A 12,461-nucleotide genomic window follows, 5' to 3' on the forward strand; every position below is an offset into this window, starting at 1 on the left:
AGGTTTGTTGATAGTGAAACTATAGCATCGCTCTCCTTCATGCCCCAAGACTTAAGTGCAGACTTAGTCTGACATCTGAGGACTGAGCAGTCTAACTTTCTAGCAATCTAACACTATTTTTGTTCACATGCCTGATGTTTCATCAAATTGAGATAATTGTTATTCCAAAGAAATACTTTGTACTTTGGCATTTCTATTTCTTTCTAATGTACTTCACTCTGACTAGAATCATCTTCATTTTCCCATCCGTGCCTCTCAAAACTCTTTTTATTCTTTAAGAAGTCAAACAGATGCTAACTCTTATCAAGACTTTTCTGAACCCTATAAATGGATCTTTCTCTTTCAAATACCCAAGAACTTGACTTATAACAACTCTTAAATTATTAATAGTACAATGTATCAGTTATTTGAGCAATCATGTCTTCTCGTAACAATTCGAGAGCATGAGTATTGCTTTGCATTTTTATACCTTATATACTTTTATATTTTATACTTTATATATTTACTTTATGATAAGCACTTTATGTGTATTAGATGCTCAGAACAAGTAGGATAAGTAAAATAAAAATTTACAGTCAGTTCAAAGTTACCCCCACTGATTTAGCAATAAAACTATGACTTTAAATTTGCTTAAATAGTGCACAGTTATTATAAATAATGAGACAAAATTCCAAAAAAAAGTTTTTGGTTTTTAACTCAGCCATTACTCAGGGAGCCATCAGAAGAACTTTATTCTCATCAGAGTCAACCCACATGTGGTTAAATTTTAGTAGTAGGAACAGGGCAGGCCATAGTGGGGTAAGAAAGCCTGACTCCTATACCTGGAAAGCCAACTCATCCTAGTTCCTGAGCTACCTGTAGGATTGTTTTTTTGCAACTTAATCACAGTTCAATTTCTCTCTCCGCCCCACCTTATTTACCATACTCTCTTAGAGGTATTGTTACTAAGTTTTTCCCCAATAAACCTTCTGCACATGAATTTCTCTCAGAATCTCTTTTCCAGGGAGCATGACCTGAGATAAATAAATAAATAAAATGAGAGAAACAATCTTTTGGGGAAAATGCTTATCACAGATTAAAACATGCCATTTTATAAACTTTGCATATGGAGCATGAAAAATATGTTGACTCAGACCAAATGACTTTAGAGCAATATTTTGATCAACTTTGTGTGTATGTGTTTAATAAGTTTTCAAAAAATTATACATACATAATTTGTCCTATTCTTTATGTCACTGAATTAGAAAATTCTAACTGAGACATTTGTTTTTTTGGCTTTTGGGTTTGTTCTTTTTTTTTTTGGTTTTGAGTTTTTTTTTGTTTTTTATTTTTTTATTCTTTTTTAAATTTAGGTTCAATTAATTAACATATAATATATTATTTGTCTCAGGGGTACAGGTCTGTGATTTATCAGTCTTATATAATGCCCAGTGCTCATTGCAACACATACCCTCCCCAATGTCCATCACCAGTTACCCCATCTAACTCAGATTTATATGGCATTATGGAAGGTAGCAAGTGAACATATATGGATATTGATACTCTGGTAAAATATAGATGAAGATTTAGTTATTTCTTAAGTAAACAAAGTAACAAGTAATCCAAACTGGAAAAGTGGATGCTTCAAATATTAGTAGTGAAAAAAATTACTAATTCAAACTTTGGTTTGAATTAACATTTTTCTTTTTAAATTTGTCCAATCATAGTCCTTAGTTTCTCTCTGTAGTAAATGAAAGAAAACTCTCAAATATTGAAATTTGTTAAGCTCTTGAGCCATTTCATAAAATAGCTTGATTTTTATGCTTAAAATTAAATGAACTTTCAGCAAAGAAGTGAAATGTTAAAACTACTCAAGGTTCTAAATCTTTTCTTAAGATGCCTCACTTGAACAAGACACTTTAAAATATAGAAATAGTCTTGACTCTCATCAGTATCAGAAAGAATTTTTTTATAGCATCCCGCTTATCAAAATCTTGTGTGAGTACATTTTCACTCAACAGGGGACAAGCTGAGTATTGATAAAGGAGAGTGTTGAATTCCCTGTCTATTTTTTTTCCTCATGAACCAGAGAAGATTTGTCTCAGTCTCAGTGCTTTAATCGTGTTCACAATTTTCACAGATCATTCAAAGTTGTTGATCACCTTCTATTCTCACTGAATAAAATGGTCTTTACATTAGCTTTCAGGAAAATTCCATTTCATCTTCTTTATAGCGAGGGATATACGGTGGTGCTGTAACCTCTTTAGTGAATTAGTCCAAGTGAAGGGAACAACAAAATCCTCAGGTGCATGTTGCAACTTTTAAGACTGTTACAGTCATTACTTAGAGTGACTTCTAAAACTATGGATTGTTTAGGGACTTTATAAATATGTATAATAAGATATTTTTGTCTTTTTATCTTATTTATATTATTATATGGAATAACTTCTAAAATTATATATCCTTAATGGAAATATAAAAGCTTAGTGAGTTCTTGAAAATAAGCTTGAAGGTATTTTTTAGAAAACCTAAAAATACTTATTCTAGTTGAACAGAAATTTTATTAAAGAATTTAGTCAAAGAAATATCAGACATGAAAAAGATTTATAAACAAGGAGTGACTTAATAGTACTAGAATGGAGTTAAATATGTCAATGTGATAAAATATTCAACCATTAGCTATCTTACAGGAATAACCTATAGTGACATGAGATAAAGGTTCATAAAACAATTAAAAAAGAAAACCAGGATATAAAAGTATGCATATTTATATGCAGTATAATTGAAATATGTGCATGTGTGTGTGTGTGTGTGTGCATTACGTGCCTGGGTATATGTAGAGTTGCTGTTCTTCTTTCCACATTATATAACATTTCACAATGAAAGTGGTTTACATTTATTATGTAAGACAGTAACACTTAAAGTTCTTCTACATCTAGGGAAAGACTTGCTGGTTTTAGATATATGGAAGATTGAGGGGAACATTTGAAAACTGGGGAGTACATGATATAGGAATAGGAGAGGAAAACATTCTCTAAAATAAACACACTGAATGCAGTGATACTGACAGAGATAGGCCAACAAAGAAGGTTATTACTTTTTGCTTGTTTTTGTTATTGTTTTTTTTTCTAAAGATCTATATAACAAACAAAGGGGTTCAAAAACATTGTATCTTCGGGGTTGTTTATTGTATATATAAACTCAAGTTACCCAAGTTATGTTCAGAGGTAGAGAAATTATTATTTGTACAATAAAACTAAAGTTTAAGTAATGAATGAACATTTGAGAATAAATAATTATTGTTGGTATATTAAATGTGTTGCAATGAAGGCTTATTGTAATGACTAAGGGAGGATGGGAAAATGCAGTTGTGGGCATTGGTTGAAGGTAGAGGAGTGGGAGGGAGCTGTTCTTTTTTGAAAGATGAGAGTCAGGTAATTAGCTTTCAGATAGGCATTCAGGATCAGAAGATGTGCTTGATGCTCCTTTTTTCTTGAGACTTTGACAAAATACAAGCAAAATGCAAGAGCACTGTGTCCATCAAGGTTTCACCATATACATGTGATTGACTGCAAGGAATTGACTTAATCAGTTGTGTTGGCTAGCTAGCTAAACAGGGAAACTCAGGTAGGAGCTAAAGCTTCAGACCATTCAGTCCACGGGCTTCTTCCTGATTAAGAAGACAATCTTTCTGTTCTTAAGGCCTTCAATTGCCTGGATCGGGCCCACCCTGATTATGGGGGACTTGAAGTCAACTGATGGAGCTGTTAATCACTTCTGCAAAATAATTTCATGGCAACACCTAGATTACTATTTGATTAAATAACTGGGCACTAATGTCTATCTAAGTTGACACATAAAGCTGACCATCATAAGCACTGTGAAACATGAAATAGTGCACTTGAAAAGCAAGAAGAATAGTAGAAAATGCTACGTATTGACCTTCTTTGATGAAAAGATAGAAATCAAAACATTTGGAGTATATTCAAACATGGTGGGAAACCTCACATTTTGATGTGATAAGTTATGATTATAAACTCTTATCTCTAATAAATTGGTGAGTCTGTCTTTCCCAAAACCATAACTTCAACACTTTTCATTTTTTTAATTTTTAATTTTTTTTCTTCTTCCAAGTTTTTATTTAAATTCCAGTTAGTTAACATACAGTGCAATATTAGTTTCAGATGTAGAATTTACTGATTCAACACTTACATGCAACACCCAGTGCTCATCGCAACAAGTGCCCTCCTTAATACTCATCACCCCACCCACCTCCAGCAACCCTCAGTTTGTTTTCTATAGTTGAGTCTGTTTTATGGGTTGCCTCTGGTTTTTTTCCCCCTATGTTCATCTGTTTTGATTCTTAAATTCTGCATATGAGTGAAATCATATGGTATTTGTCTTTCTTTGACTAACTTATTTTAGTTAGCATAATATACTCTAGCTCCATCCACATCATTGAAAATGGCAAGATTTCATTCTTTTTTATGGCTGAGTAATATTCCATTGTGTGTGTATACACTTATAAATGTACACACACACATAAACACACACACACACATATATATATACCTATACATATATACATATGTACACACACACACACACACACACACACACTACTTCTTTATACATATACCACATCTTCTTTTTTTTTTTTTTTTTTTAGATTTTATTTATTCATTTGAGAGAGAGAGAATGAGAGATAGAGAGCACAAGAGGGAAGAGGGTCAGAGGGAGAAGCAGACTCCCTGCTCAGCAGGGAGCCCAATGTGGGACTCGATCCCGGGAGTCCAGGATCATGACCTGAGCCGGAGGCAGTTGCTTAACCAACTGAGCCACCCAGGCGCCCATACCACAACTTCTTTATCCATCATCAGTAGATGGACATTTGGGCTTTTTTCATAATTTGGCTATTGTTGATAATGCTGCTATCAACATTGGGATAAATAAATATCACTTTTTAGATGATCAATCATATGTAGTTAGCTTGTTTCTGAGTAGAAAAATCATTATGCTTGGAGAGAAAGACAACAACAACTAAAAAAAGCTGGAGTTACCTGAAAGCATGATAACTTTAAAGCTCTTACAAATGTCATGAATTCAACAGTTGTTAGGTGAAGTAAATATATATTCAATTTTTTTTCTAAATTTGAAGAAAACATGAAATTTTTTTGTTATTAACCCAATCACAAATTCCTGAATGATGAATTCTTGTATTTATTATTCTAAATCACAGCATACGGCAGTGAATTTCTGGTCCATTTTAATATATCCTTAAATGATTGAATTCTGTTCTTAATAACTAGTAATTTGAACTAAGCTTACACTGATGTGGGAGGTAGTAAATCTTTCATGGTTTTCTTTGCTTTTGATACCAGAGAGGTTTTTGTTTGTTTGTTTTGTTTTGTTTTTAAGATTTTATTTATTTGAGAGAGAGAGAGCATGCAAGCAAGCATGAGCCGGGGGTGAGGGGCAGAGGAAGAGGGAGAAGCAGACTCCCCGACTGAGCAGGGAGCCTGATGCAGGGTGGGGCCCGATCCCCGATCCCAGGACACTGGGATCATGACTTGAGCCCAAGGCAGACACTTAACTCGCTGAGCCACCCAGGTGCCCCCATATGAGAGTTTTTTGAGCATATATTGTTATGCTTAAATATGTTATGAAGTTACTGCGATTTAGACTACCACTAACTCATCTCAAGGAATTTTTAAGAAAAATATAAAAAGCGACTGTTTTAACATGGTTATTATTGCTAGGGAAGGTACTCCATTGGGATCTGTGTACTCAGCACATTTGTCTCATTTTGTTAAAACTCACAGAGGCAACATCATAGCGTAACATTGACATGAATATCGTTCATTGATTTTAACTACTTTGGTAGCAGTATCTTGAAAATATATATGTATAGTGTAACTTCTGTGTATGTGAGTTTAAAAGTGGACTACATATTCCAAATTTGAGATAAAGTGCTCAGATGTATGTGTAAATAAATATTCATTAATGTCCCAGGATTCCAAATTTAAATTCTAAAAACATCAAACTGCAGTTTCTGAAGTACATTACTAAGGTTGTAGGGGCAAGCACACACAAACACACATAAATGTCATATTTATGTAACATTATACTCCTTGGGTAAGACTGAAGACAAACTTTTGCATTAATCAAAATAATTAAGTCTTAAAATGTAATCAGTTTTGTGATTTTATTTCCTCTCAGACTGTAGAAGACACCAGGTCAAATAATGGGAAAAATAATGAGTAGGGTCTGTTAACAGAAATTCTGCAAGGAGCTAGCTCTATGAAGTGGAATGTAGATGGTAGCAGAGTAACTAATTAGACAGCCATCTGGCACCATTTAGATCAGGGCAACAAGGCCTCCACCTCTTAATAGTCCTTTAAAGCATCATTCTCTTACTGCAGTATGCTAATTGATAGTCATATGAAGGCCCTGAGTTAGAAGAGAAATGTTAAATTATGCTCTGCATAGTCTGATTAAGATAATTAGCAAAATACATTATAGGAAGATGTCAGACAAAATGGTTAATGTTTCCAAAAATTTCAATAATTATAAAAGTGAGACTATAAGTACAAAATGCTTTTTTAAAGAAATATTTTCATCAGTAACATTACTACCCCCCTTTCCATCCTCCTTCTTTATTTGTCTTGAAAAGTTCAAGAACTTAAAAAATGTCGTGCCATATCAAACTGTATTATCGGGTAGCATTGTAGAAGACACATGATTTTTCTTTTTTAATGCCTAGACTTGTGGATGAGCCACCAAGGTAAAAGAAAAGTGACAATGTAACTGAAATTGCCCTTCTTATCTTGAACTAACTTTGGAATTTTGTCACAGCCTGCCAAGATTCATGTATTCTACTTACTGTGTGAGACCTACCTTCCTTCCTGCACACATGATTACCCAGAAAATCCCAGTTATCTCACGATTTGCTATTTTCTGCTGTATTCCTCTGTCAGTCATTGCTTCATTCTGAGTTTTCCAGCTTCTCTGGTTTCTGCTATAATTGATTCCATAAGCAGGAGAGAAAACGTATTTTTCTCTTTTTAGGGTTGTCATTAGAACTTAAAAAAATGTGAGAGGAGTGTCGGGAATTAAAATATGTGCTTTCAGACACAAGAAAATTGGTCAGGCAATTACATATCCAGTTATTAAGTAGAAAACTCTAAAATGTCTAAAATATCCAATCATTGTGAGGCAAAATGTGCTTCTTTCTATAAGATATAGACTGACTTTCATTTTCCTTAAAGTCCTTTGGGGACTATTTATCTATGGCACTTGTCTGGAAGGCAGTTCTTTTGCTAGGCTATGTGACTAACTTCCACATTCTCCCCTGAGGATTACACTGACAGGACATTCCTATCAGATTGGCTTTCAATGGTTTTAGTTGCTTTAAAATGACTTGTAACTAGTAAAGTATGGAGGTGGTCACTCCGTACGCTCTAAATCTTTGGAAGATTATTTTTAAAGCAAATCCCTTAGAACTGCTGTAGAATGAACTTTTTAAATTTAGAATGATGGGAGAAAATAGCAGAGAAAACCATAAAGATCACCTTTCTGATAAACTAATGAAATATGACTTATTCCCAATTTCGTTAAGGAAAAAGCTTTAATCCAAGAAATAGCATACTAAATATATTCATCCAGGACATCTGAAAAACACAGGAATTCTGAAACATGTATTTTAGATATAATACATGAATAACTCAGTTTTTATATCATACCCCTTTATTCTAAAGCTGTGGCTTTAGGTACATGTATCTCTGGTACATTTTCTTTGAAAATAGAGAAAAATAATGAAGTATTTGTTGGACCAGCATAGATAATTATTCTTACACCAAGATCTAATTTATTTCTTATATTTGTAAAATAGAATATTTTTGCTCATTTTTACTTCAGAAAGGTGGTACACCTTTTCAAACTAGTTATATAGGAGATATTGCTTATATGTTAATTAATTAGGTATATGACCAACCATTGGAAAAATTTTAAAAATCCCTCCAGTTTATAAATTGGCCTATTTTAATATTTTGTTTCTATTTATTTTTGGTCTAGTAAAAGTGTTACCATTCATATATTGACAGACTATAGAGTTAGAGTTTGTAACCCAGGGTACATTGACTCATTTGAAGGTGTATAATATCTCTTAAGCAATATGGAATATTAAGTGTGTATACCTTTTTTTTAAAGATTTTATTTATTTGAGAGAGGAGAGAGGGAGAGCACATGAGCGGGGGTGGGGGGTGCAGAAGGAGAAGGAGAAGCAGACTCCCTGCTTAACACGGGGCTCCACGAGGGACTCAATCCCAGGACCCCAAGATCATGACCTTAGCCGAAGTCAGATGCTTACTGACTGAGCCACCCGGGCGCCCTTGTGGGCCCTGTGTATACCTTTTATTTTTGAGCAGATGATCCACAACTTCAATCTAATTACTCATATCCCAAAACATATTGAGAATCCCTGCCATATAGGCATCCATGATATATTCTCCATCCTTCAGTAACATGTATAATAGAGGGGATATCTAGATAGAAAAAAATATATACCAGTAGAATTATCTATTCAAAGAATTTTAGATCAGAAAAGACAGTCTGAATTATTTCTATATTTTTGTTGACATCTCCATGAACACCATTACACTTTGCTAATAAATAATAAAAAAGTAGAACACTTATTCAGCCTGAGCTGTGAGCTGAATTGTGTCCCCTCCCTTCACCATCCCCCAAGTATTGACTTCATATTGTCAAGTTCTAAGTTCCAGTAACTCAGAATGTGACTGTATTTGGAGATAGGGCCTTTACAGAGACAATTAAAGTAAAATCAGGTCATATGGGTGGGCCAAATCCAAAAAGATTAATGTCCTTATAAGAGGAGATTAGGACACAGATACAGAAGGAAGACCATGTGAAGACAGTGGGAAAGATGATCATGTACAAGCCAAGGAGTGAGATTTCATAGAAGAAATCAACCCTACTGACACCTTGGTCTAGGACTCTAGCTTATAGAATTGTGAGAAAATAAATTTCTGTTGTTATAGTATCCCTAACAAATTAATACAGCCTGCTATATGAAATGCTGTTTTCTAATATGTGCTGTGGAGACTAATCCCTCAACAGTCAAGTAGTACATTTTACCCACCCACCAATTATTAACCACTATGCCAAATCATACTGGCAAAGCAATAGTGAGCTAGAAACATAGGTCCCTGCCTTCGTGGTGCTTACAATTCAATATGGAATACTTACATGAAGCAATCTTTACCCTCCTGCAACTTGGAATTCTGAGAGTTAGTATACATATAGAAAATAGTTACACTGGCAATGAAATGAATCTATAACAATGCATTAAAATAAGAGGGTAGAGGTTTTTTGTTTTGTTTTGTTTTTTAAGAGAGAGAGAGCTGGGTGAGCCAGGGCATGGGGGGTGAGGGTGGGCAGAGGGAGAAGAGAGGGATTGGGGAGGATAGATTTCTTAAGCACATATGAGTTCAAAATGGCCCTAACAAAATTAGTAAGGATTCAGAGGAGAAAAGAGAAAGAACTGAATAGTGGATCGTACATGGATAAGTGGAAAAGAGGGGAGGGCATTTGATGTAGGAAAAGCTCACAAGCTGACATAGAGAAAGTAACAACATTAAGGGAAAGTTTGAAAGAAAACCATCAAGAATAAATTGTAAATGACCTGCACTAGCTTTCAGGAGTTTTAAACCAGTGTATCTTATCTTGTAAGCTCACTAATCCCCCATAGGAATATTCTACTTGAGGCAATTCAAGCTACTGACAGAGAACATACATCTTGTCCCTTCACTTTTTCTGCATCTCTCAGACTACCAACTGGTAAAGGTTCAGCTCTCATTCTAAATATGGATTTATTACTATTATTTTTATGTTGATATGATCTTTCATTGTGAGCAAAGTGAAAAATATTCAAGTTCATTTATGTAACACAGTTACTTTGATAAGAAAACAAAAGTAAATTATATAGCAAGTGCCAAGTGTTTACATCCTAGAATAATTGACCTATGTTTCTGAAGAGTAGCTGTTCAGAGCAACTGACCCTGAGAAATAAACCCCTACTTATTTTATAGTGCAGCTAGGCAAAATCATTTTAGAGTGCAGCCATAACTGAAGTGTTAACTAAAGTGTTTTTTGGAATATATTTGTTTTAATTCAGATTCTTTGTGTTGCAAGTAACAGAAAACAATTCAAATTTGATTGAGTAAAATCAGTGGGTTTTATTATAAGGCTTGATATACATTTCAAAGACAATAGTAGCAGAAAAATGGCCAACCATCAGAAGAGTTCATTAGCCAGAGGTTAGAAAGTTGATAGGACTTGCTATCTCTTAATATCCATTTCTCTCTGATGTCTGTGACATTCTTTTTCCATAGACCAGGTTTCTATACTCCTTAGTACACCTGGTAGAAAAATTTACTTCCTCTTTTCAAGAGACTGGCCATACTGAGCTAGGAATGTCATAACCTCGACTCTCAGTTGCTTACTTACAAATAGACATTTATTGTCCCATGTTGGGTCAATAATCACATCTGGAACAACAAAATTGGCCTGGAAATAAGATGGCAATTACACATACATAGTTGTAGAGCATTCACCACATTCACTTTTGTGTCCATGTAGATTTGTGTAGTGTTGGAAGGGAGAAGGGAGAACAGTTTCTGTGACAGAAGTAATGGAGTGATAAAACAACTCAGCAGGAGTGCAATAAAACATTTTGTGTGTGTGTGTATCAAAACCAAATTGATTACTTACTCCTTTGAAATATTGGACTGTACTTTTGAGACTTAAAATGTTCTGGCTTAAATTATTGACTTATGCTTTTATGATTTTATGCTTTATCTCTTTATCACTGCGGTGCACCCTTGTGTTAAATACTATGTCTTGAGTATTGTATCCTACCACCTTCACTCCAGTTTCTTGGGCTCAATAATTCACCTGCACAATCTTACAAAACACTTACTTTTCAACACACAGATATACACAGACACTACACATATACACAAAAATCTTAATTACCTGTTTCTTCCATTGGTTTCTTTTTATCTGTTGGCTATTCCTGCTTAAGTATTTCTAATTCTACAAATCATATTCATATTTACTTTCTTTTTTTTCAAGATTTTATTTATTTATTTGACAGAGAGAGACACAGTGAGAGAGGGAACACAAGCAGGGGGAGTGGGAGAGGGAGAAACAGGCTTCTCACAGAGCAGGGAGCCTGATGCGGGGCTCCATCCCAGGACCCTGAGATTATGACCTGAGCCGAAGGCAGACGCTTAACAACTGAGCCACCCAGGCACCCCTCATATTTACTTTCTTAATACATTCTTATTATCTCTCCTACATGATGACTTAATTTTAATGGCTCTTGTACATCTGAAACCTCATTACCATACCCAAGAGCTGGATAAGCTTATCTGTTGCTTATCAAGATAACTGCTTGATGTTATCTTAATTTTCCTAAATGGAGACTATTATTGTAATCTATAATCTTTGTATATAAAGTTTAGTAAAATTACAAAATATATAAAAACTCAGTCCTCTTGGTGGGAAAGTAACTTTGCTTTCTAAGAATATTTTGCCAATTAATATCTTTTCTGGTGCTCTTTGTGTTAAAAATTCATTTATAAAACATTTATTAAGCAACCATCGCCACCCAACAGTAGAATATGCACTGAGAAAATGGTGAGCAAAATCTGACATGGCTTCACAAAACCTATTGTCCAGTATAAAATAATGGTAGTAATCAATTAATAAATAAATTAACAAACAAGCAAGTTGGATTTTATTAAAAACTAAAACAGAAATGATAAAGTAATATAGTTTTACACAGAAGGGAAATTATTTTCTAATGTTCAGTGAGCTTCTAAAAATATATAAAACACCAAATCATGTAGAAAATCATAAAACCATCAAAGGTTATTAGTTTTCACAAGTCATATTTTATAACCACTGTTTAATAATTATAAATTAATTGATTTACTTGTTCACTTCTCAGTGGTTACTATGTGTAAGTAAGCCCTGAAACCAAAAAACTTTGCAAATATTTACCTATCTCTTATCTATTGATTTAACTTTTCTTTTGTACTTTTATTATGGAAAATTTAAAGTTATTTCTTACCAGAGAAAATAGTACAATTTAACTCTAAGTACCCATCAATTCATGAAACATCTATCTCGCCGAGATCTTTTCCAAATGTCTTTACTATCTTGAAGTAAATTTCAGATATCATGTTATTTTATGCACACATATTTCAGTATACATCTATAAATTATAAGGTTTTTTAAACATAACAACAATATCATTGTCATATTTTAAAAATCAACAATCATCCTTTAATATTATCTTTGGGTAAATATCTAGTAGTGCAATTGCTGGATCATAGGGAAGTTCTATTTTTAACTTTTTGAGGAACCTCCGTAGGTTGTGGGTCCATTTCTGGGTTTTC

This window comes from Phoca vitulina, unplaced genomic scaffold, assembly GCF_004348235.1.
Source record: "Phoca vitulina isolate PV1807 unplaced genomic scaffold, GSC_HSeal_1.0 scaffold18, whole genome shotgun sequence".
In the NCBI taxonomy this organism is placed as follows: domain Eukaryota; kingdom Metazoa; phylum Chordata; class Mammalia; order Carnivora; family Phocidae; genus Phoca; species Phoca vitulina.